The following is a 24,813-nucleotide window of genomic DNA, read 5'->3' on the forward strand; positions in this document are numbered from 1 at the left end:
CGCTCTACCACTTGAGCTACAGCGCCACTTCCGGTTTTCTGGTGGTTTATTGGAGATAGGAGTCTCACGGTCTCTCCTGCCCGGGCTGGCTTTGAACCGTGATCCTCAGATCTCAGCCTCCTGAGTAGCTAGGATTACAGGCGTGAGCCACCAGCGCCCGGCGGAGTATTTGTTTTCTACGAGGGACTTCCTATATGCTTATTTAATTGCATTTGATCATGTGAACCATCTGAGTCAAGTACAACTCTTCCCACATTACAGTTGCAAGATCTTAGGGCTTCAAGAAATAACTTGTGCAAACTAACAAAAATCAGGAATCTTTGAACCCAGGTCCAAAGTACATGCTCTTAGTAACTATGCTTCATTTCCACGAAAACTTCAAAAAGTTTTTGGGTTTAGAGATTTACTTTTGATTTAAAATATATTTTAGAAATTTAACATTACATCGGGAAATAGTGAGATGTCATGACCAAGTAATGTTCTGAGGTCCGGACTTCTGGAGGAGTTTAGATACTAAGGTTGATGCGTAGCTGTGCATCTTTAATGAATAAAATAGACTATATTTGACTGAGAAATGACTACATATAAATGCAAGTTGTAGCTGATTGATAGGATTGTTACATGCTGGAAGCTGGTTATCAAGAATTGAGTATTTCAATACAGTTGGTGAGAGTGCAAACTTGTTCAACCACTCTGGAAAGCAGTGTGCAGATCTACCTCCCACAGTACTGAGGAGTACTTGATGGTCTTCTAGGCAGAGTTATCCTACCTGGCATTTTCTGAGATCTCAACTTAAGGTTTCCTTGGTGATTTCTGTAGTAAATGAATTAGAGCATGGGCCTTAGAGTATCTTACAGATTTTCCTAATATTCCATTTTTTTGAGGGTAGGGAGAGACTATATTTTTGTTCTGGTCAGCTATCATTTGATTGTCACGTACAAAAATACACTCTAATAATGGAAAAGATGCTGTGAATAGACAAGAGAAGTCAGATCTCACAGAGGACTGGAATCAGAAGTGGGATCCACTGTGATCTGTCTCTGTCTCTTTCTCTCCGGGCCTACATGACATCAGTATGCTCTTGTGTGGTTCTGCTCTCACCCTTTCTCCACCTTTGTTTTTCTCTTGCTCAGACAGTTTGACTTAGGCACATATGGGAAATTGGACTCTCAGTGTTTCATGCTGATAGATATAGTGTAGAATTCCCAAGTAAATTCCTAGGAGAGAAAATTTGATGGGGTTGATGTAAGTCAGATTTCCATTCCTGGCTCCACCATCTGTGACCAAAGAACAGGCAGAGTGTTGGCTGCAAAAGTCCATTACTGAAGGATCCATTGAAGCAGAACCACCAAACATTTAACTAATGGTTACTACAAGGAACACATTGTTCTAAGTGCTTTATATATATCCACTTATATAGTAGGAAGGCTGACCTATATCTCCAATTTTCCTATGTCTCCTATATTTCTTAGTGACTAAGTAGCCATGTTAGAGATTATTTTCCTATGTGTGTTCAAAACTATCCTAATATAAAGTAGGAATGGGAAAAATGAGGGTAGGGGAGTATATGGTCAAAACCCACTAAAATTTCACAAGACATTGTAGCATTATTTACCATAGCTAAGATATAGAACCAACCCAGATGCCCCTCAATAGATGAATGGATCAAGAAAATGTGACACACACACACACACACACACACAATGGAATTCTATGCTTCCATCAGAAAGAATGACATTGCCCCAATTGTAAGGAAATGGAAAAACTTGGAAAAAATCATATTAAGTGAAGTAAGGCAGACCCAAGTAAACATAGATGCTATGGTATGGTTTCCCTCATTTGTAATTAGTATGTGTCTAGGATAGAGGATCACAATAGCTCAATAGTTATTTACATATGATCATATAGAATGATGTTAATCGAAATGAACTCCAAGATATGGAAAAAACCCAAAAAATTTGCAAGAAAATTGAAAAATAGAAAGAGAAGCTTGGGGAGGAAGATAAGAAAGAGAAATAGAAAGGTTGAATATGATCCAAGTACATTGTGTGTATGTATGGGAATATCACAACTTAATCTCTTTGTACAATCAATATGCACTAATAAAAATCTAATTTCCAAAGGTCCCAAATATCCTAATACAACTCATTTGTGATCTATGTTTAAAGACAAAACTTACTGATGAATACATACACTGGATAGCCTGTGATATGTTTATTTTCTCTCAGTATTTCTAACCAGTTTATATGATTTTTTTCCTACTCACAAAAACCACAGAAGATGATGGATTCTCTTTGCTGATCTCTTGACAGGGCAGATTAGGCAAGAGTAAGGTCTTTGGGTCAGTCAGAAGGGAGTGGAAATCCTAACTATTGCTGTAGCTCTGGAAGCCTGGCCAAATCTTTTAATTTCTTGGATTCTTAGTTTTACCAGGTCAAGAGGCAGAAGTATGTGTGCTATAGGCAAAAGCCTATATTAGTATTTGTGCTAGTACTGCAGCTTGAAATCAGAGCTTGGGAAATGTCTGCTTTTTTTTTTTACTCAAGGCTAGTGCTCTACCACTTGAGCCACAGCTCTACTTCTAGGTTTTTGGTGGTTAAGTGGAGATAAGAGTCTCATGGACTTTCCTGCCCTGGCTGGCTTTGAACTGTAATTCTCAGATCTCAGCCTCTTGAGTACCTAAGATTACAGGTGTGAGCCAATGGTGCCTGGCTAGAAATAATATTTCTACAGGAGATCACGAGGGAGCATGGGAGCCAAGAGAAAATGGGGAGGGAGACAAGAGACTGATGGGGATGGATAAACTCAAACTACATTAAACACATGTGTGGACGTATCTTAATGAAACCCACCATTTTATGCAATAAATAAAAAATAAATAAGTGAAATAAAATAAAAGTAATTCTATAAAGTACCAAGTATGTAATAAACCATTGGTAAAATATATATGATGATATTTCTCACAGCACACAGATGCTTCTTCACTTATAATTGAGTTTATCCTGATAAACCCATTATAAATTGAACATGTTGACTGAAGGATAGCAGTTTGAGGCTAGTTGGGGCATAAAAGTTCATGAGACTTCATCTTAACCAATGACTTGGTGTGGTGGCACATGTCTATTATCTCCCATGAATGCAGGGAAGCATGAGTAGGAGGACTGCAGTCTAGACTGGCTTGGACTTAAAGCAAGACCCTACTGCAAAAATAACTATCTGAAGGCGGGGAGGGAAAGTAGGAGAAAAATGAGGGAAGGGGTAACAAGTTTAACAAGCAATGTACTTATTACTTTCCTGCCCTGTAACTGTAATCCCTCTGTACATCACCTTGACAAATAAATAAATATATATATATATGTATATATGTAAACTATCTTAAAAATAGGCAAAAGCTGGCTGCTGATGGCTCACTTCTGTAATCCTAGGTACTCAGGAGGCTGAGGTCTGAGAATCTCAGTTCACAACCAGCCCTGGCAGGAAAGTCCTTGAGATTCTTATCTCCAATTAACCACCAGAAAACTAGAAGTGGAACTGTGGCTCAAAGTGGTAGAGTCCTAGCCGTGAGCAAAAGAGCTCATTGATAGCTCCTAGGCCCTGAGTTCAAGCTTCATGGATGAAAAAAAAAAGAGGCATAACACTTGCTTTATACGCATGAAGTCCTGAGTTCAATCCCTCTACCAAAAGAAAAAAAATTAGTACACTGATCTTACTCAATATCACAGCTTAACAACAGAACACATTGTTTAAAGATCTGCTCCTTTTGGGGGGCCATTGCATTTTTTTGTAAAATCAAGTTATTCTAATTTATATGGTCAAACACATGCAATTAGTAATTTTCACCCCATGGGTTTATAGTCTTTAGGTGTACAGCAATGCTGAAAGAGAAGGTCTCCCTGATCATGTCCTAAAAATGACAGTAAGTCAGATACAAAGAAAGGACATTTCCTCCTGCAGGGGCAAAGGGAATTAATAGAACAAGAAAGAAATTATTTCAGACCTTTGAAGATATTGATTCCCTGTTGAAAACACAAGTCAGAAAGGTGGGCAGGTCATGGAAACCTTTTATAATCCAAGGCAGCATACGACTGGACACACACCTCTGTCAGCATTACTGTACTTTTGCAAGCAAGTGCCATTTCTTAGAGACAAGGTGAGGAATCCAGCTTCCAGTCCCAGAAGCTACCAGTTGTCTATAAGTAGAATTTGTGGCAAAGAGAACTTATTAGATACCAATCTGAGGGGAAAAAAATCTCTTTTTGGTAGGGGTGGTGGAGAGCCTTATGAGAGAGATTACAATTTTGACAACTTCTAGTTTGGGACCTTAGAGGATTATGTAATCTCTTAACATAGCAACATGCATATATCAAGCTATCATGGTGAGAAGAGAGCTGTGGAGTGGGGTGACTGAAATGGTTTCCTCCTTCACCATAACCCAGAGTTCACATAACCGCAACACCCAGGCCAGAGAACTCAGGCATCCGTGTATCTCAGCTTCTCAGACATTTCTTTTTTAGTAGCCGTAGGGACTTTAAGAAACAGTTCCTTGAATTAGAATTTATGTTATTTTATTTTCTGGGTTTGGGATTATTTTTCCAGATCTTTTATTTATTTATTTTTGTTTAATTTATTGTGAAAATACTGTACAGAGGGGTTATAATTACATGGGCAAGATAATGAATACATTTCTTATCAAGCATTGTAGCCTCCTCCCCTCCTCCTTTGTTTCCCCTTCCCATCCCTTCCTCCTCTCACACTTCCACCCAACCCCCCCTCCACCAAAGTTGTAAAGTTTGTTTTCGACATAACCACTTGTACATCTCATTGTTGCAATGGGTCCACCTGTATCCCTATTTAAACAATTTTGTTTTTTCCCCTCCCCTCCACAAATTATACCGACATCAAATACAGTGAAAGCAGGGATTATACCATGGGGGAGGGTCATACAAAGCAACAAAGAAATAATCTTATAAATGTGTTAGAAACAATAGCATGAAAGAAAAAAACATTTGAATACATATCTTAGGGTTCATTTCCCTAACATCACCTTATCTGACCTTTTCTGCTTGACGCAAACATATACCAGATATTGCAAATAAGGGAAACCATGGTACCTATGTTTCTTTGGGCTTGGCTTACTTCACTTAATATAATTTTTTCCAAGTCTTTCCATTTCCTAACAAATGGGGCAATGTCATTCTTTCTGATGGAGGCATAGAATTCCATTGTGTATATATATCAGATTTTGAGGAACCTTTTCCAGATCTTTTAAATGAAGGTTTTCTAACAGGTTAAAAAAAAACAACAAAAAGAAATTTAGGTGTGAAGCCCAGCCTTACTGAAACTCTCCTGATGCTCAGGCTCTAATTTATTTCCAGTACAAAGCTTTGACCCTTTCCAGTGAGCCGATCACTGTCTTATTGTAGTAGCAAAATGCCTTTTATTTAATTTTTAATTTATTTTTTATTTTTTTATACCATTTCCTGCATGGTTTATCTCCCCAGTCATTGTCCACAGGTGCAGACACAAAACCTGGCTTCATAGCTAACATTGTGGAAAGGGACTATACATCATTGGGCAGAGCCCTATGCTCCCCTAGACCACGAGGTCCTTTCGTTTTTATACCTTCTTTTTTATTATTATTTTAAGTAGTTGTACAAAGGAGTTTCCATTCAGCAAAGTACTTTATGAATACAATATATCTTGATCAATGCATTACTATCTGATTTTGTCCTGGTTCTCTCTCTCTCTCTCTCTCTCTCTCTCTTTCTTTCTCTCTCTCTCTTTCTCTCTCTCTTTCTTTCTTTCTTTCTTTCTTGTCTCTGTATGGTTGTAATGGTATTTGAATTCTGGGTCCTCATACTTGCTTTCATTGCCTGTTCAGATTGATACCTTACTATTTGAGCCACATCTCTAGCCTGGCTTTTTTGATAGTTATTTTGGAGGTAGATCTCATGGACTTTTCCGCCCAAGCTGGCTTTCCTCAAGCATGATCTCTGAATGTCAGCTTTCTGAGTTGCTAGGATTAGTGAAATGATTCACTGGCACCCTGCTGTTCTGCTTTCCTCACAATATTTCACTCTTGCTGTTTGCCTCATTAGCTCTCCCAGAGTCACCAGGGCCATAGTTTTAGAATGCAGACCCCCACCTACCGATTGTGGCCACATCCTCTCCAGCTGCAGACTTCCTTGGCATGTGCTCCAGTGTGCAGGGAGGGCAGCTCTGGGTGCCGTGTTACTGCAGGATGCACAGGTCAGAGGTGACTTCTGTTGTGTTCAGTTAGCATGCCCTCCAGGATCCTGCAGAGGGCTTGCCACACACCAGGTATTCAATATATTTTTTTTTCATTTTTTCCCCCTGCTTTAGTCATCTGTGCTGCTAATCCATCTTATCTTATTCTGATCATCCAATGTCTGACCCCCCCTACCCGCCTCCCCCCCTTCGTCCCCTTGCTGATTGATTTCCAATACTAACATACATAATTTAGTTGGAGTCCCACACTAATGCTAATTATTATTCATAGAAATACTTAGAACTTTTCATCATCAAAATGTCTTCTAATTTTAGTTAATTAATCAACCACAGATTTGTGTGTGGGTGACTATGAAATCTGATGTGAGGTGATAAATCACTAAACAGCAGTACTATCTTTTTTAATAGGAAAGAGATAAATGTGAAGATGATTTCACATGAGCTATTATCAGGAAGTCAGCGTGAGCAGTGACCAGGGGTCAGAACACCTGGCTTCACGCTGGAATCCATCAGTGACTGCCTAAGTGTTTCGGGCAGATTCATTAACCTAAGGCATCTCACTTGTAAAACAATACAACTGTATCAGAAAGCTGTGCAGCTTAAAAAAAATAACACACAGAACACTATATACTGTGCTTGCCATTTAGTAAGGGCTCAGGAGGTAATCATGGTGTAGCTTCCTCAACCGTTCAAATAAAAGATATAAAACATATGGAATTTTAAGCAATGGCAATTTTTATTTTGGGGAGGAGTCAGAAGACTTGGGGCTTCACTGACTATATGATGGGTGAGTCAGTGGTACTAGGGTGTAAGGCTTCTAGGAAGCAAGACTCACGTGGAGCCCCATGACAATGAAGCCCCTAGAGTTAGACCTCATTTCCTGGCACCTCAGTTTGCTTAGATATAAAATATGTGCACAAGAATTACTTCTAAGATGGGCCTTGGTAGCTCACATCTGTAAACTTAGTTACTCAAGAGGCTGAGATCTGAAGATTGTTATTTAAAGCCAGCTTGAGCAGGAAAGTCCATGAGATTTTTATCTCCAATAAAGTACCAACAATCTGGAAATGGAGCTGTGTCTCAAGTGGTAGGGTGCTAGTCTTGAGAGAGAGAAAAAAGAAACCTCAGCAACAGAGCCCAGACCATGCATTTAAGCTACAAGAATGGTGTGAGTGCAAGCACGCATGTGTGCACGCGCACGCACACATACTTACAAAAGAATACACACACAAGGAGAATTACTCCTAGGGATACAAGGATTGATAAAAGCAATGTTTGCAAAGCTCAATGCTTTGCATATGTTAATTTTGGGAAATTGAAACATGTAATGTTCAAACACATGATAGAGTTAGATCTAAAGTTACTATACATTAAAGAATACAGATACACATTATTCTTTACTTGATTTTGACATAAAACCATAATGCTTAGAGATATGAAGTCCCAGAAAATATTTCCATTTTATAAAATGTGCAAAATATTACAAGGTACACTTTCTCCAATTCTTATTTCTTCCTCTCTGAGCCCTTAGAAGTCTGCTGCACATGCATGTCTCACTCTCTTGATGTATAGACAAGCTCTCCTGATTCTACTTTTGAACTTTCTGATCCAACAGGCCTTTCTTTACTAACATTCCATTGTCTTTTAACTTGATTTCTTCTCTTGGCATCTGTATTTCTTCCTGCCACCATTACTATCAACTTCCCGGATTGAACATTCATTTCACTTCTGTTCTTTGTGTCTGCATTGCTTTCTGGCTTCTCACTCACATTCGCTGGTTCTTCCCTGTGCCCAGGTTGACCCATGTCAGGGCAGATGAAGGTCACATGCTTTATAATGGAAAGAGCAAGCATCCATGTTCGGGAGGGAGTGGGGCCAGAGCTGGGCAGATCACACACAGGAGCCCTGGCACTATGCTACTCCTCTCCCAAGTGGTTCCTTCTGTGTTGCTAGTTCGCTCTGCATAGGAGTGCTGGCTGAAGAGGGTGTTGGGGTGGGGGTGAAATCTGGTCAGCCCATCATCTTGAGGGTTGTGCTTGATTATGGAATGGGAGAAAGTGGCATCTGCATCTGATTCATACAGAGCTGTCTCCTAGTGCAATCTGTATGTTTCCTTCCCCTCAAATTAAGTTGTTGACATTCTCATCTCCAATATGATGATATTAGAAGGTTAGAACTTCAGGAGGCCATTAGGTCAAAAGGTTGGGCCCTCATGAGGATTGGAGCTCTCATAAGAGACTTTGAAGAGCTACTTTGTCCCCACGCCAAAAGATGGCTTACTGTGAGCCAAGAATCAAGTCCTTAAGTGACATTGAGTCTTCTGGCATATTGATCTTGGACCTGCTGCCAGAAGTGAGAAATAGACGTTTTTCTTTGATAAACCACCCACTTAGAGTAGTTTGTTAGAGAAGTCTACATCACCTTAAGATACCCTGTACTAGCTGAAATGCTGATCCCCCCCTTTTTTTTACTTCTTAGAAATTTACACGGAGTAGAAGGTTTGAAGTCTTTTCACTCCACTGTTTGGATTAATTACTATTCAAATGTACTGTGCACCTCTGTTCTGCTTTGTTGTTCTGCCCAATCAAATGTGACAAGAAAGCTGGCTATGGAGGCTCATGTCTGCAGTCCTAGCACTTGAGAGACTGTGCTGTCTCAAAATCAAACCAATCCAAGCCAAATAAAACATCCAATCTGAAAAGGGTATCTCCAGCATCATTTTAATGAAATTTTGTGGCGACACACCCTAAGGGAACCACAGGTGGTATAATTTCCTCCTCTTAAGTATAGGCAGAACTTGTAATTTGCTTTCAGCTAACAAAAAGGTGGCAGAGGTGCTGGGAGAGTTATTTCTATGGTTACAGACAGGGAAGGGATATTTTTCTGATAGCCTCAGAGAAGTCAGTTGCATTATAGTGAAAGAGAACTGTAGGAAGCCTTGAGGATCTGTGGGCAGTCTGAACCTGCCGAGAGCAGTTTTGGGTTGGCAGCTGGCAAGGAAATAGATCTACAGTTGCAAGGAACAGAATTCTGGCAACATTGCATAACCCTGGAATATACTGCAGAAGAAGACTTTGCCCACCAAATACCTGGATCTTAGCCTCATTAGACCATGAGCAGAGGATTCCATTGAGTCATGCCTGAATGTACACCCCGCAGAGACTGTCAGGCATGGCTTAAGCTGTCAAGTTTGTGAAATTTATTAGGTAGCAAGAGGAAATGAATAGGTGCTTCTTTTCCTGGGCACATTTATACAAGTAAGTCCCCAATTTCCTTCAGAGTAAGATAAAATTATTTTTATATTAATAATGCTTTTATTTCAATATCACCACACTATAGTGTTATTCACTATTGGCTGGTTTGTTTATTATATACTTTGTTTAATAATCCTAAGTTCTTTACAAAAACAGAGAATGAAGACAAAGAAAGGTATGCTCAGTTGGAGACCATTTCCAGAGCACAAAACTACTCAGTCAGATGATTAAAGATTCCATCTATATCTAACCCAGAACAGATGGACAACACTACAAGATGACTTAAATGTGTATGTTATAAAAAAGAATGTGTAGCATTGTGTTTACTGCAAGGAATAAAAGGGCTAAAAAGCACGGGTATGAATATATATAAGTATATATTCAAATATATTTTTATATTAAACATATTATATTATAATTATATTATATAACAATATTCTATAATAATATATAATACATTATAGAATAATATATTAGTAATATATATTAAAATGTATAATATAGCATATATACTATTATATAATATGTATTATATGTTATATAACATGAATTATATTATATAATGTTATTATATGTAATATATAATTATATAATATATTATTTATTTTATGAATATATTATATAATATGTATTATATGTTACTTGGAATATATTATTATATATATATGCTTCAAGCTTTAGTAAGGATTTATTTTAGTATAATAGATTTAAGAAAGGAAGAAATACAAAAAGAAAGATGAACATTTCCTGCTCTCCATGCAGGAAATAGGAGTTAAATTTTCAAAATGGAGGCTCTGAACTATACTTTTTAATACTAAAAAAGGCATATTTAATAGCTTGCATGTTAAAGGAATGTGAGAGAAATAACCTCCACAAAATTAGTAAATATGTCACTTGTTTGACAAATACCTAGCATTGTTATGAAGGTCTTTCAGGAAGGAAAAATACCATTAAAATTATTTTATTGTAAGGATGATGTCAGAGGGGTTACAATTACATGAGTGAGGTAATGAGTACATTTCTGGTTGAACATGGTTACCCCTCCCTTGTTTTTTCCCACTCCCCCCACTCCTCCTTCCCCAAGTTGTAGAGTTTATTTCCAACATAGTGTGTTGAAAGTATTGCTGTTGCATTGGTTCACCTTTATCCTTTGTCTCAAAATTTTGTTATTCTCCTTCCCTTGCCCAAATCAGACAAACATATGACACAGGATATCAAAATCGAAAGCAGTGACAACCAAATTGGGAGAAACAATGAAAGAAAAAAGAAATCACACAATACATTAAAAAACGAAAACAAAACCAACCCCCCCTTGTTTCCATATCTTGGAGTTCATTTTGATTAGCATCATTTTACATGGTCATATGTTTGAAAATATTATCATATATTTCCTCAAATCAACATCTGATTTCTATTGAAACAGTGCTCAGAATTCACCTTCATTTTTTATTTTTGAAAGATTGAAATGGGAAAATTTTTTATGGCTGTTGTTCAGTATTTTAAATGTTCAAATCTTTTCCTTCTAGTGTAAGAACCCATGATTTTTCAGTTTTTTTGTTTGATTGGTATGGTCTCAATAAATGATCCAATTTCATTACCATCAAAAGAAAAATAAAGTACCACACAACAGCATCAAAGAAGATCTGAATACTTATTCAAATAAGCTAAGTCTGAAAGAGCTATTCACTTTTATTTTTACTGTATCTGTAAAAATTCCTCCTGTGATTGGGCAGCTGAAGGCCTGTGCTTCTAAGGTAAAACAGAGAAATAGCCTGATTTCAAATGGGCATGCTAGAGGAGAGCTGCCTATGGAATTCAATGTTCCCATCTAGTGCATTATTCCAAGATAAATCTTATTTTACTCTTTCTCTGTGCAATTTGTTTCTTAATGTAAAAACAGAATTGGGAATTCTTGGCTTTTGCTTTGGGGCCATTGGTTGAAGTTTTCTAAGTTTGCATTGAGGGCAGGCAATCTTTTTTGAGGCTTCTCATTCAGTTCTATTAACTCCTCCTGTCTTCATTCAATTTGGGGTGTCCCCTATGGGATGAACATCTGGATTCTCCACTTCTTTTCTTAAAATATTCTTAATTTTAAAAAATTTTTTAATTGTCAAAGTGATGCACAGAGGGGTTACAGTTCTATAAGTAAGGTAATAAGTACAACTTGTCAAACTTGTTACCCCTTCCCTCATTTTTCTTTCACTTTCCCACCTCCCAATCCCCCCACCCCCAAGTAGTACAGATTATTTCCAATATATTGTCTTCTCCATTCCTTCTCCACTCCTTATATATTATCTGACCTAGAGACTTCCTCCTTCCCAATGCAAAGTTTCCTGTGTCTGGTCTTGTTTCCCCTGGATTTTTATCAGGTATTTGTCTAGCAATTTCAGTAGTTCATTTTGTTTTGAGAAGTGAGTAGCTTTATTCTAGGAAGGGTATTTATTTTAAGGTGGCATTTTAAAGACTACCCAACACCTACCCATGCATATCAATAACCTAGCAAGTAGATATTTGTTTTGAGGGACTGAGAGGCTAAAAGACTTCACCAAGGTTAAGCCGTAATTAGAAGAGAGGTCTTTTGAGACTAGGCCTTTTCCTTGGACTGTATATTCCCTGGCCACAGACAAAACATTTTCAGTAACAGGAGGGGCTAATGTAATTTCAGGATACTGTATTAGAGTCCAGGGGAAGTTTTGTGACTGAAAAATTCTGTTGGTGTACTTCCAGTAATATGACGTTGCTCTTGTCTTGCTTGACCTTTTTTTTCTGGCTATTTTTAGCTGGTGCATGGTCATCACCTATGATGTTAAATACAGCAGATGATGGTACAGCATCTACTAGATGGGGGAGAAGGTGGCTATGATTGTGATGTCCACCAGCGGTTAAAATCTCTTAGCACAGGTTCTGACTGACAATGACATTTGTCCTCAATTTACAGCCCAGCACTGAGGGTGAATCTTGTCTTAACCTCAGTATCCCTGACACTTTTCCCATGTAAGATACAATATCATGGCAGAGAGACAGTGGGACAATGTCTTCTGATCAACTGAAACATTAACAAGTAAGCTCTTTCCAACATCCTGTTGTTAGCAAAAATGAACAAGTGGGACAGCAGAACTTGAAGAAGAAAAATAAAGGTAAAAGGAGGAGCAAGATTGCAGAGTTTTCTCTCTCAGACTTGGTGAACAAGAAAAGTCTAGGTAACAAAGGAGATACTATATTTGGAAGAACAGAAGAGAGGAAGAGTGTTGAGAACCATGACAGTGTCCATTTCTTTTTCCATGTTCTCCCACCAGCTACTGATCAACAGATGTCATTTGAGTTCTTCATGCTGTTTTCATATGGATTACTAAATACATTTCTTTCCCCCTCTCTCTTTCCCTTCTCCTAATAAGTAGCCTATTAAATTCATGTTCTATGCTTATCTGTCATCTGCAAATATATAATTATATATGTATACGTTCATTAATATGTATGTGTTTTTACGTCTAGTGATGAATAAAAATGTGACATGATAGTTTCGAACTTGTCTTGTTCAATTTGATGTTTGTTTTCCAATCTATTTTTCTGCTAGATGACTATCTTTCCTAAGTCATTAATGAATATCTTTCCTGGTAGTTAAGTGGTGGCTTAAGTGGACTGGATTAGCTAGGATGGCTTCTTGCACTGCTTTGCAGGCTGGAGAGCTGAGAGGCTCTGCTGCATTCCCATGGTCTACTTAGTGCATTCGTTTAGGTTCTTTCCCATTGCAGTGCAAGATTCCATTTGGAGTCAGAGAGCCAGACCCGATGAGTGAAAATATACTATGTTGGCCAGAGACAGTTAAATAACAAAACTCAAGTGAAAAGAGAACCCCTCCATATTTTGATACAAAGAGAGCAAAGGGACATGCACGGTGAAATTACTGAAGTTCTCTTTGACCTACAGAGATTAAAAACTGGTTTACAGTATCCTCACAGAAAAATTTAAGTGACAAATGCCATAAAATAAAAATAGTACTGAATACAGTAGAAGATTCAAAAAATAGTTGATGTATTTATTTGAATCATTGAACAAATTTTAGTTTAATTAAATGCTTTCTCAATATTGTACATTGGTATATTTAAATCTTGCTTTTTCTAAATAAATTTTATCAATTAGCTAAGATTATATTAAACATTATTTAAATATTTCAGCTTTGAGATATAACAGGTCATGCATTGTATTAATTTGCACTACGTGAAAATAAATAGAAGTTTGCATAAATGGTTAAATATAATTCCCACCCTAGAATATTTGATCATGATTAGGGTAAATTCTGTTAAGATATAAGTCGGTCGCTTGGGTGAACTAGAACCATCAGCAGTTTAGGGCTCTGGTTGTGAAATGAGCAGCATTCACTTTTGAAAACTTCCCTGAAGTAATGAGGCCACATGAATTCTGAGCAGGGTTTCAGTTATGGCTCTGAACTTAATCCGATCTTTTAATTCTCTTCTGCTGATGAAATATTCAAGGGCTCAGTTTTGATGTATCCCATGTTTCGAGTAAGCACACCTTGCTTCTAATTTGAGTTGTATTTAAGAACAAAACAGGCAGGAAAGATGCTTGATCTTGCTCTGAAGTACAAAGTACATGAGCAAAGAGCTCATTATAGTCAGGAAATACCTTAGGAAAAATGGGACTCTATGTCTGACTTTATTTGATAATCTACTCCCTTATGATTTAAAATATTGCAAAAAGAAAAAAAAACAAAATGAACTGTTGCTTTCTTCTTCTGTACATCCTGCTCTGATTGGATCTGATTTGAGTATGTTTCCTAAAGGTTTCTGTGCTAGAAGCTTGGCCTTAGCATGGTAGTGGTGGATCTTTTTTTTCTTTTTTTTCTGTTTTATTCAGTCGTGGGCCTTGAACTCAGAGCCTGGGCACTGTCTCTGAGCTCTTTGACTCAAGGCTAATGTTCTACTACTTTGAGCCACAGCACCACTTCCAGTTTATGATGGCTATTTGGAGACAGGAGTCTCATAGACTTTCTCCCAGGACTGGCTTTGAGTCATGACCCTCAGAGCTCAGCTTTCTGAGTAGCTAGGAGCACAGATGTGAGCCAGTGCCCAGCTATGGTTGGTGGTGGATCTTTAAGAAGTGTGAACTAGTGGAAGGTGTTAGGTCTTGGTTGCCCTGCCTTTGCAGAGATCAATGCAGTTCACCCAGATTGAGTTAGTTCTTGAGAAAGTAGGCTGTAATAAAGCAAGGCCCGCTATGTGCCAGGCCTTTTCCCATTCGGACTCTTCCTTTTATCTTCTCTGTCATATTGTACCATAGCCAAGAATACCTTAGCCAGATGTTAGCCTCTTGACAAAGAGGCTTACTTCTTTTGTATATACATTACCAAGCATTAGATGTTTTGTTATAGTAACACAGAACTAAGTCACTTTCCAACTTCCCACATCTTCCATGGCTGCTTCTCTAGTTTGTCCTCCCTCTGCTATCTCAAAACTCATTCCACTTTACCTTAATCATTACTTCTATCCTCAGGACACTTATAGCTGCTCTTTCCTCTTCTTTTTATGTATCCGTTAGTTCACTGCTACAGATGTTTCTTCAGCTTCAGACTTTTTTTTTTACTATTTCAGTAGAAATGGAACTTTTCCAAATATTCTTCTTTCTTTTCCCTTTCTCCCTTCCTCTTTCCCTCTCTCCTTTCTCCTCCTTTTCTCCATCTCCTTCTCCTTCTCCTCCTCCTCCTCCTCTTCCTCCTCTTTTTCCTCCTCCTCCTCCTCTTCCTTCCTCCTCCTCTCCCCTCCTATTCTCCCCTCCTATTCCTCCTCCTATTCCTCTTCCTCCTTCTTTTCTTCTTCCTGCTCCTCCCCCCTTCTTTTTCTCTTTTTGTCTCTCTGGTCTGTTTCTCTCTTATCTCAGTACCTTTTATGTTTCAATTGTTTCCTGCCATTGATTTATTTGGACCTGATGTCCGTGCTTCTGCTCACATTACATGCTTCATATTTATTCTTATCTCCACTAAATCATTAGCAAGTTTAACTTCTATGCAGCTTGAGATGCTCCATCAAATTTCCTTATTGATGCACTGCAGTGACCTTCACTTACCCTCCTAAGTACTGCTCCTCTTTACCGCTAACTGTACTTTACCTAACACCTCAGCTCCACTCACAGGTTGTTTAGATTGGAAACAACTGAGATGGCTTTACGCCTTCCAAGCCTTCTTTTTACCCTATTCATAAATAGGCATCATTTCTTTGCTCCTTTGCCTACTTTGGCTTGGAGTGATTAGAAGATAGTCAGAAAGCCTGAATCTCAGCCTTCTACCACCACAGGGTAGGTGAATGACTGTTACTAGATTATTTGTGTATCAGCTTCCTTCTATGTGTGATGGTAACAAAATGGTTTATTCCTTCCTGAAAGAGTTGAAGTCATGATGAAGATGATAATCTTTTTTTAAAATTTTTATTTTTATTTTTTGTGAACATACTGTACAGAGGGGTTACAATTACATGGGCAAGATAATGAGTACATTTCTTATCAAGCATTGCAGCCTCCTCCTTTGTTTACCCTTCACATCCCTTCCCAGCCTCTCCCTACCCCCCCACCCAATCCTCCCCCACGAAGATGATAATCTTTAGGAATAGAATCTTCTTGATATTATGGTTTGCTATCAGAACAAAAGGAAGTGGTCATTCTGCATGCTCAGTCATAATACAGATGAAAAATGTTGACCAATTGTGGACAAGAGGAGGGTGTAGGATGTTTGATCAGTGCAGGCTTGGCAGGGTCGACTAACAATCTGGTGGCTAGTAAATGACTCACTGTTTGGAAAACATTGGCCATATGGATTTCTTTACCTTGTAGCCTTTTTGTGGAACCATTACTTGAATTTTTCTACTTGGGAAGAAAGTTTGATCTATGTCTGTTTTTGTCCTTGGGTGTTGCTGATGAAAATCACTGAATGACAAAATGATTATATGCTACTTTATAGTAAGGATACTAATTTCATCTGGGAAGCCAGAACCACTCCTGGGGAATCCCTTTTTTCTTCTCATGTTTGCTGTATAAACCATTCTTATTGGCTGACCTCCTGCTCAGATATCCAGTCTCAATCTGCCTATTCATGCATGCCAACTGACCCAGGAAAATACCCTTAAATGCTTTTATTGGTTTGCAGCATTTCAAAGTCCATGAGATTCTATGTCTAACAAGCAAAAAGCCAGAAGCAGAAGTGGGCTCAAGTGGTAGAATACCAGTCTTGAGTGAAATGTCAAGTGAGAAACTGAGGCCTTGAGTTCAAGCCCCACTTCTGGAACAAAACCAAACCAAACCAAATGAGCAAACTAACCAAACAACAATAACTAAGTCACCAGGCCTAGTGTATAAGCTTTCTTGAGAAACAACAATTGGCTCTTAGCAAAGGAGAAAGGCTAGGGATAAAAAATGTGGAACAATACAGTTTCTACCTTTTATGATATGCCCAGAAGTGTTTGCCCTTGTATTTCATAGGATGGTGGAATGCTATGAAATCTGCATTTCCTGTTCTTAATATTTCATGTGAAAAGGTTTATAGGAGACCTTTGCTTTCATCTGAGAGGTTTCTTGAAGCTTCCAATGGTTCCAATAACAAGCAATTTCAGATATGTCCACATTGAAGAAGGTCTAGGTCCACTGTCTTTCTTTCTTTTTTTTTTTTTGGTCGGTCGTGGGGCCTGAACTCTGGGCCTGGGCACTGTCCCTCAGCTCTTCAGCTGAAGGCTAGCACTCTACCACTTGGGCGTCAGGCCCACTTACAGCTTTTTCTGCTTATGTGGTGCTGAGGAATCGAACCCAGGGCCTCATGCATGCAAAGCAAGCACTCTACTACTGAGCCACCTTCCCAGCCCTGGTCAAGGTCCACTTTCTAAGGGACTGTTGCTTTATTCACACATTTTTTGACTGTAAAATCAAGTATTATTACTTTTTTTTCAAAACATTTATTGCATGTCTGTAACATACCAGGCAAAGAGATATAGGTGCTTAAATAAAATTTTTTACTCAGTCTTCTAATGCTAGAGCTCCTGTCTTCTACAATACAGAATGAAAATTTCCCCAAGAAATAAGCACATGCTCTCAAACTTATTTTTCTCTATTTCATTACAGAATAATAAGATGCTTTCCCATCCACAGCAATCATTAACTTTGAATCAAACTAATCAAATTGCAAAAGCCCTCATAGTTAAAAAGAGAAGCCAGTGCCTCTGCTTGTCTGGCAATTATGGCACAGAGCAAAGGATAATAGAGAATTTATCTCTATCATTATCCGAGATGGTTCCACTCCTCCACATTCAGCAAAGGTTTAAAAGCTTATTTCTGAACTTTGACTGTTATGAATTTTGGGACCAGGTCTCGAAGTTCAGCAATATAAACATACAATACCATTTTTATTGCTTGTGAGGAGACACACAAATATCAAGCCTACCTCCTGTTTTGAAGGAGGTTAGGATCTCATTGGTCACAAGGGGGATAATACAAATAAAATAATTAATGCACAATGGTTCTAATCTTTTAATTAAATAGTGTAGTAATGACAGAAAAAATCAATAGAAGCAAAGAGATTTAAAGAATTACAACAAAGTATGTCAGGTGATTTAGTGTAGAAGGAAGGAGAAATTTCAACCAGCAGGAGAGAATGGACAGGATTCTAATATTAAATTGTGTTGTGATCTCAACTGTTATGAAACAAGAGTTGGTTTTCAGTTTATTATATAATAAATCTGATAGGCATGATGCTGCATGCCTATAAGCCCAGCACTCAATAGGAGGCAAGAAGAGCATGAGTTTGAGGCCAACTTGAGCTAAAGAATTACTTAGAGGTCAACATGATAGAGATTTGGTTTCAACAAACACACAAATAATCAAAAAGAATAAATCCTAGTGAGTGATCTAAGATATGAAATCAAAACAATGAAGCAATGAAAGGAACAGAAGAAAATATAGAACTAAAACCTGACTTCAGCAAGAACTGAAAAGTTTGAATAAATATACACACTCCTCTACTGCCCCCCATCTAAGAACAAAGCCCACTATGAAAGACAACATAAAACGTTGCAATTTGTAGCAAGGCGCTCCTGGCTCACACCTGTAATCCTAGCTACTCAGGAGGCTGAGATCTGAACATCAGGATTCAAAGCCAGCCCTGGCAGGAAAGTCCATGAGACTCTTATCTCCAATAAACCACTAGAAAAACACAGCACGAGAAGTGGTGTTGTGGCTCAAGTGGTAGAGTGCTCGCCTTGAGCTGAAGAGCTGAGGGACAGCACTTAAACCCAGAATTCAAGCTCCAGGACTGACAAAAAAAGTTGCAATTTGTGTGACAGAACATTAATACTGTTTTTTTTAAATGATGGTCCTGGGATTTGAACTCAGGGTCCCATGTTTGCTCTTGGCAGGCAGATGTTCTATCACTTCAACCACATCATTATCGTTCTTTTTTTCTTTTAGTTATCTTTTAGGTAGGGTCTCACTTTCCTTGCCTGGACCAGTTTGGACTATGCTTCTTCTACTTCATGCGTCTTGAGTACCTGGAACGACAAATATATACCACCATGACCAACGTTTTTGTTGAGACAGGGTTTTGATAACTTTTATGTCACAACTTGCCTTGGACTTCAATTCTCCCAATTTCTGCCCCCTAATAGCTAGTATTAAAAGCATGAGCCACCTCACACAGCTAAAACTTAATACTTTGAATGAAAAAGACCAGTAAGCCATAAAAAACAAAGCCCACACTGTTAGGCAATATGGACAAGAAAAATTAAAAATGACACGTAAACATATAAAGATTTTTAATCTAAGGAGTAAGTGGATAAGATAAAAAATAAGAACATTACATTTAGTTTTTCAGATTATAAACTATCTAGTATATTTATGCTACTAGTTGATATGTTACCATAATGCAAGGCTGTAGAATAACAGTAGTATTGTAAATGAATATACTCTTGGACTTAGTGATTTTAGTTCTAGAAATATATTCCTAAGCAGCACTTAGAAATGGATAATTTATTTATTTTTAAAAAAACGTATATTTTTATTGTAAAGATATTATACAGAGAGGTTACAGTTACATATTGAGCATTGTTACCTACTCCTTTGTTTTTCCCCTACCATCCCTTCCCTCCCCATCTCTCCAACTCCTCCTACTCTCCCCCTCCCTAAAGTTGTAAAGTTTATTTTCAACATAGTGTCTTGTACATCTCTTTGCTACAATGGGTCAACCTGTATTCTTATTTCATCATTTTGTTATTTCCTTTCCCCTCCCTAAATTAGAAAAATGTATATACAAGATGCAAGACACCAGAATCAAATACAGTGAAAACAGGGTTGTACCATGGAGGAAGAACATATAAGAGAAACAAAAAAAATCACATAGTACATTATAAGAACATTAAAAACAACGGCAAGAAAGATAAAACCTCTTGTGTCCCTATCTTGGGGTTCATTTTGCTTAGCATCATCTTATCTGGTCATATACACATAGCTTTTGACCTTTTTTGCTTGTCCTAGACATATACTAGTTATTGCAAATAAGGGAAACCATGGGACCTATGTTTCTTTGGATCTGGCTAGTTCATTTAATATAATCTTTTCCAGGTTTTTCCATGGAAGTGGATAATAATTTATATATGAAGAAAGCGGTGTAGTTTGGGCTTGAGAAATAAAAACTTGACATAATAAGCATCAATGAAGAGTTGTCAAGATGTTGGTTAGTCAAACTCCAAAATTGGAAAATTTGGCTCCATTATTCTTTTTTGAGACTCAACAAACAACCTCACTTCTCTGGGTATTAGTTTTATAAGGGTAAAAATGAGAGTCAAAAAAGTACTTGCCTTGGAGGGTCAAGTCCTGGCATGGAAGGACAGTTTTAGCTCTTGCACACCATCAGAGATGAAGATTTATTAATTTATAGACCAGTAAATACACCTGTATGAGAAGGCCAGAATCCAGTTATAAAACTGTTATCCTAAGATAAGCACAACACTGAAAATGGGTAAAAAGGGTGATTACACATTTTCTTTGTTATCTCCCTCCCCCCAGGCCAGCCTAGCCTAGCCCAGGTGCACACAGAGAGCTCTTCGTGGTCCAGAATTTTTCTCTGTGGGGAGGAGAGAGGAGACTGTGTTCCAGCTTTTCAGGATTCTGTTGTAGAATTGGTTTCTGTCTGCCTCACATGGAATACTCACAGAAGTGGCACATTTCAGAAGCCTAAGGAAGCTAAGAATAAGGAAGGAAAGTGGATGTTTTGTTGCTACTAGCTCTTTAAAATGGAAAGGAAGGCCCAGAACCCTGAGATTCCTCTTGCAATAGAGAGTGAGAGAGGTGGGGTAATTTGTCAACATCCTGGGCTTTTGGTCAGCTTGCCCTCATGGCTGGTTTCTGTCTTAGATCACGCACTTAGAGTAACAGAGCTCATGGAGTTTGGTGGAGCAACTAAGAACCAAGGAAAGAGGCAAATGGCTTACTTTGCTGAGCATCCCTCTGTAAGACACTCAGAAACTAGTGGCTTCTCTCTAGGGAAGGGGGTTTAAAGTGGCTCCAAAGTCTCCCGACTCATGATACAATAGTTTGACAGCAGAGGGAGCAAGAAATTATGGAGTCATTAAAAAAAAAAAGAGATTTTTCTTTTTGTCTTTTTTTTTTTTTCTGTCAGTCGTGGGGCTTGAACTCTGGGCTTAGGCACTGTCCTTGCATTCTTCAGCTGAAGGTGAGCATTCTACCACTTGAGCCACAGCACCACTTCCCATTTTCTAGTGGTTAATAGGAGATAAGAGTCTCATGGACTTTCCTGCTCGGGCTGGCTTTGAACCGTGATGTTCAGATCTCAGCCTCCTGAGTAGCTGGGATTACAGGCGTGAGCCACTGGAGCCCTGGTGAGACTTTTCTATATAAAAATTTACCTGGGGCTGGGAAGGTAGTGCTTGCCTTGCATGCATGAGGTCCTGGGTTCAATTCCTCAGCACCACATAGGCAGAAAAAGATGGAAGTGGTGCTGTGGTTCAAGTGGTAGAGCACTCGCCTTGAGCTGAAGAGCACAGGGACAGCGCCCAAGCCCAGAGTTCAAGTCCCACAACTGACAAAAACAAACAAACAAACCAAAAACAGAGGAGCCTAGGAAATGAAAATCTATGAATTGCCTGGGAAGGCATTGAAAATAATTATCTTGAAGCTCAGGGAGGAGTAATAGAACACAGATTAACTGAACAAAATCAGAACATGGATATATGAGCAAAATGAAAATATCTGTTTAGAAATAAAAACTGCAAAAATAGTGAAGCATAGGTCTTGGGGTTGGATAGTACAGTGCCTGAAGAAAAAAAAATACAAGAAGTCCAATATAGCTCTTCAATAGCAGACTTGACCAAGTGGAAGAATAATGAACAATTTCAATAAGTAGTTTGAAATTAGCACAGGAAGAATAATGAACAGTTTCAATAAGTAGTTTGAAATTAGCACAGGAACAAACAGAAAACAAGAATAAACAAGGAAGGAAGAAAGAAAAGAAGGAAGAAAGAAATGCTGAAGAAAGCCAAAGAAAAGAAGGAAGAAAGAAATGCTGAAGAAAGCCTAATGTACTTACGGGACATCATCATATGAACCATTACCTGCATTGTGGGGAGCCTGGAAGAAGAAAGAAGACAGTAAATGGAAGGAAATGTATTTAAAGCAGTAGTGACCTCAGATTTCCTAAATCTAGAGATGGGCATAGACAGGCTAAAAGAAAAAATAAGCTGGGCGCCAGTGGCTTAAAACTGCAATCCTAGCTACTCAGGAGGCTAACATTTTGATGATTGTGGTTTGAAGTCAGTGTGGGTAGGAAAGTCTATGAGATTCCTATCTCCAATTAATCACCAAAAAATCTGGAAGTGGAGCTGTGGCTCAAGTGGTAGAGCGCCAGGCTTGAGCAGAAAAGCTCAGGAACAGCACCCAAGCCCTGAGTTCAAGTCCCAGAACCTGAACCATAAAACCCAAAACCAGAAAAACCTCCTAATAGTCAAGAATATTACAAGGCAAAGCTGTTCTTCAGAAATAGTGGAGAGAAGATTTTCTTAAAATCTTTCAAACTTAGGGAGCTCAGAACTAGCAGAGCTGTTATATAAGAAATGTGAAAGGCAAGTCTTCAAATGAAAGTTATGTAAAAATCATTTTTATAGTCCATTTATTTTTATTTTAAATTCAGTTTTAATTATATTTAAATGATTGTACAAAGGAGTTTCAATTCAACATGTTAGTTCATGAGTACTAACGCATCTACATCAGTATCATCCCTTTCATGGCTCTCCTCCATCTCTCTCAACCCCATCTACCCCTTCAGACGTCATTTTCACATCTGTCCATTGAGTAATTGTGATTGTATTTTACCACCAGCTCTCTTTCTATGTATTCCCCACACCAAGTCCCCTTGAGCCCTACAGACAAGATGTGCTTCCTGGTAATCGTTTTGTTAAGTGTCTGTTAATTGTTCAATTATTTATTATATGATCTTTTGAGACAGGGTCTCACTATATAGTCTAAACTGGCTTTTTAACTTGTTATATAGCCCAGGCTGACTTATTTAGGTGCTTGAATTAATGAAGAGGCAAATATCTTTGTTTTTCTATCATTTTTTCTTCAAGAGGTAGATATAAGGTTTATTTTTCCCTGGCAATTGCAAGGCATGGAGCTGGAACGAGCAGTTTAAATATTACAAATGAATCTTATGTCGTACTTTTATTACCTACTCAATAAATCAAGTCACGGCTATACTGTAATCACATTACAGAGGTTTTATATACTGAGATTTGATAGAGATGATGTAATAAAATTTATCATACAAATCAAATGGGAAGACCTAAGATACAACTTACTAAAATTGCTTTTAATAAAGAAACTATGGCTGAATAAGAATAAATATAATAAGATGACAGCTAGTACATATACATTAAAATTTTGTCTTAGTCGTCGATCTTTGTTGCAGAGGCTATCTATAGCTATGAGTTATTTTAGCTTATAGGTTATTCAAGGAGAATAAGGACACAGAGAGAATGAGAGACAGAGAGAGGGAGTGTAAACAGGCATGTGTGTGTGCCAATATTAGGGTGTGAACTCAGGCCCTGGGCATTGTCTCTGAGCTTTTTACTCAAGACTGGTGCCTCTCCACATGAGTCCCACCTCCACTTCCAGCTTTTTGATGGTAATTAGAGACAAGAGTCTCTCAGATTTGTCTGCTTGGGTTGGCTTTGAACTGTGATACTTAGACATCATCCTTTTGAGTAGCTCTGATTACAGGCATGAGCCCCTAGCTCAGGCAAGACTGAGGTTTTGCTGCACATTTACATAGTTTCTAAGATGACCAACCAAGATGAACACAGGATTGCTCATGTGTGTACTGTAGAGACCCGTAACAAGCTGGGAGACTGATAAAGGAGGGAAAGGAAGAAAAATTTGGATTTTCTTTATTTTGGATTAGTGGAGAAAGAAGTTGCTTCACAGAAATTTTAGAAATCAGTTTGTTAAATATTTTACATTACAGCAAAATATGAGGCTAATTTTGATTTCCCAGTCAGGGAATAGGAAGAAAGTCTAGCTAGTTTAAATTAATAATAATCATCTTAGTAATAATAGGACAACTAAGAATATAAATTGAGGAAATCCAATGTTTAAAAATGTTAAACAAATCAAAATATGTGAGCAATGTCATCTGATATGAGCCCTTGAGAAACTATTTTAGCAAAAAACCATAAATTATATTTTACAAGTAATTTTTGTATATATGTTACTTCTGGAAATTTTGTTATTGTATTTTCTTGTAATTACGCTTATGCTATGACTGAGCAGACTAGCAGATGTCTTAGTGCATATTTTTTGAGGATGATGAAAATACTAGTGTTTTAAAGTGAGCATTGTTTTTGATGAGCAAGCTCATGATATTTGATGTAGTTTGTAGTAGATATGTTGAAGATGTAAAAGAAACAATATACTTTTTTATAAACTATTTTTTATTATCAAGTTGAAGTACAGAGCGGTTACAGTTACATAAGTAAGGTAATAAGTACATTTCTTGTCAAACTTGTTATCCCTTCCCTCAATTTTCTCCTACTTTCCTCCAACCCCCTCCAAGTTGTACAGATCATTTCCAACATATTGTCTTGTGTATATTGCTGTTGCATTATTCCTCCTTTTCCTTTGTTTCACCATTCTGTTGTTCCCCTTCCCTTCCCTAACTCAAATAAATGTATATACAACACCAGGGTACCAAAATCAAGTACAGTGACAACAGGGGATATACCATAGGGGGAAGAACATACAAAAGAAACAA

The sequence above is a fragment of the Dipodomys ordii genome, unplaced genomic scaffold, assembly GCF_000151885.1.
Source record: "Dipodomys ordii isolate 6190 unplaced genomic scaffold, Dord_2.0 Scaffold17, whole genome shotgun sequence".
Classification (NCBI taxonomy): domain Eukaryota; kingdom Metazoa; phylum Chordata; class Mammalia; order Rodentia; family Heteromyidae; genus Dipodomys; species Dipodomys ordii.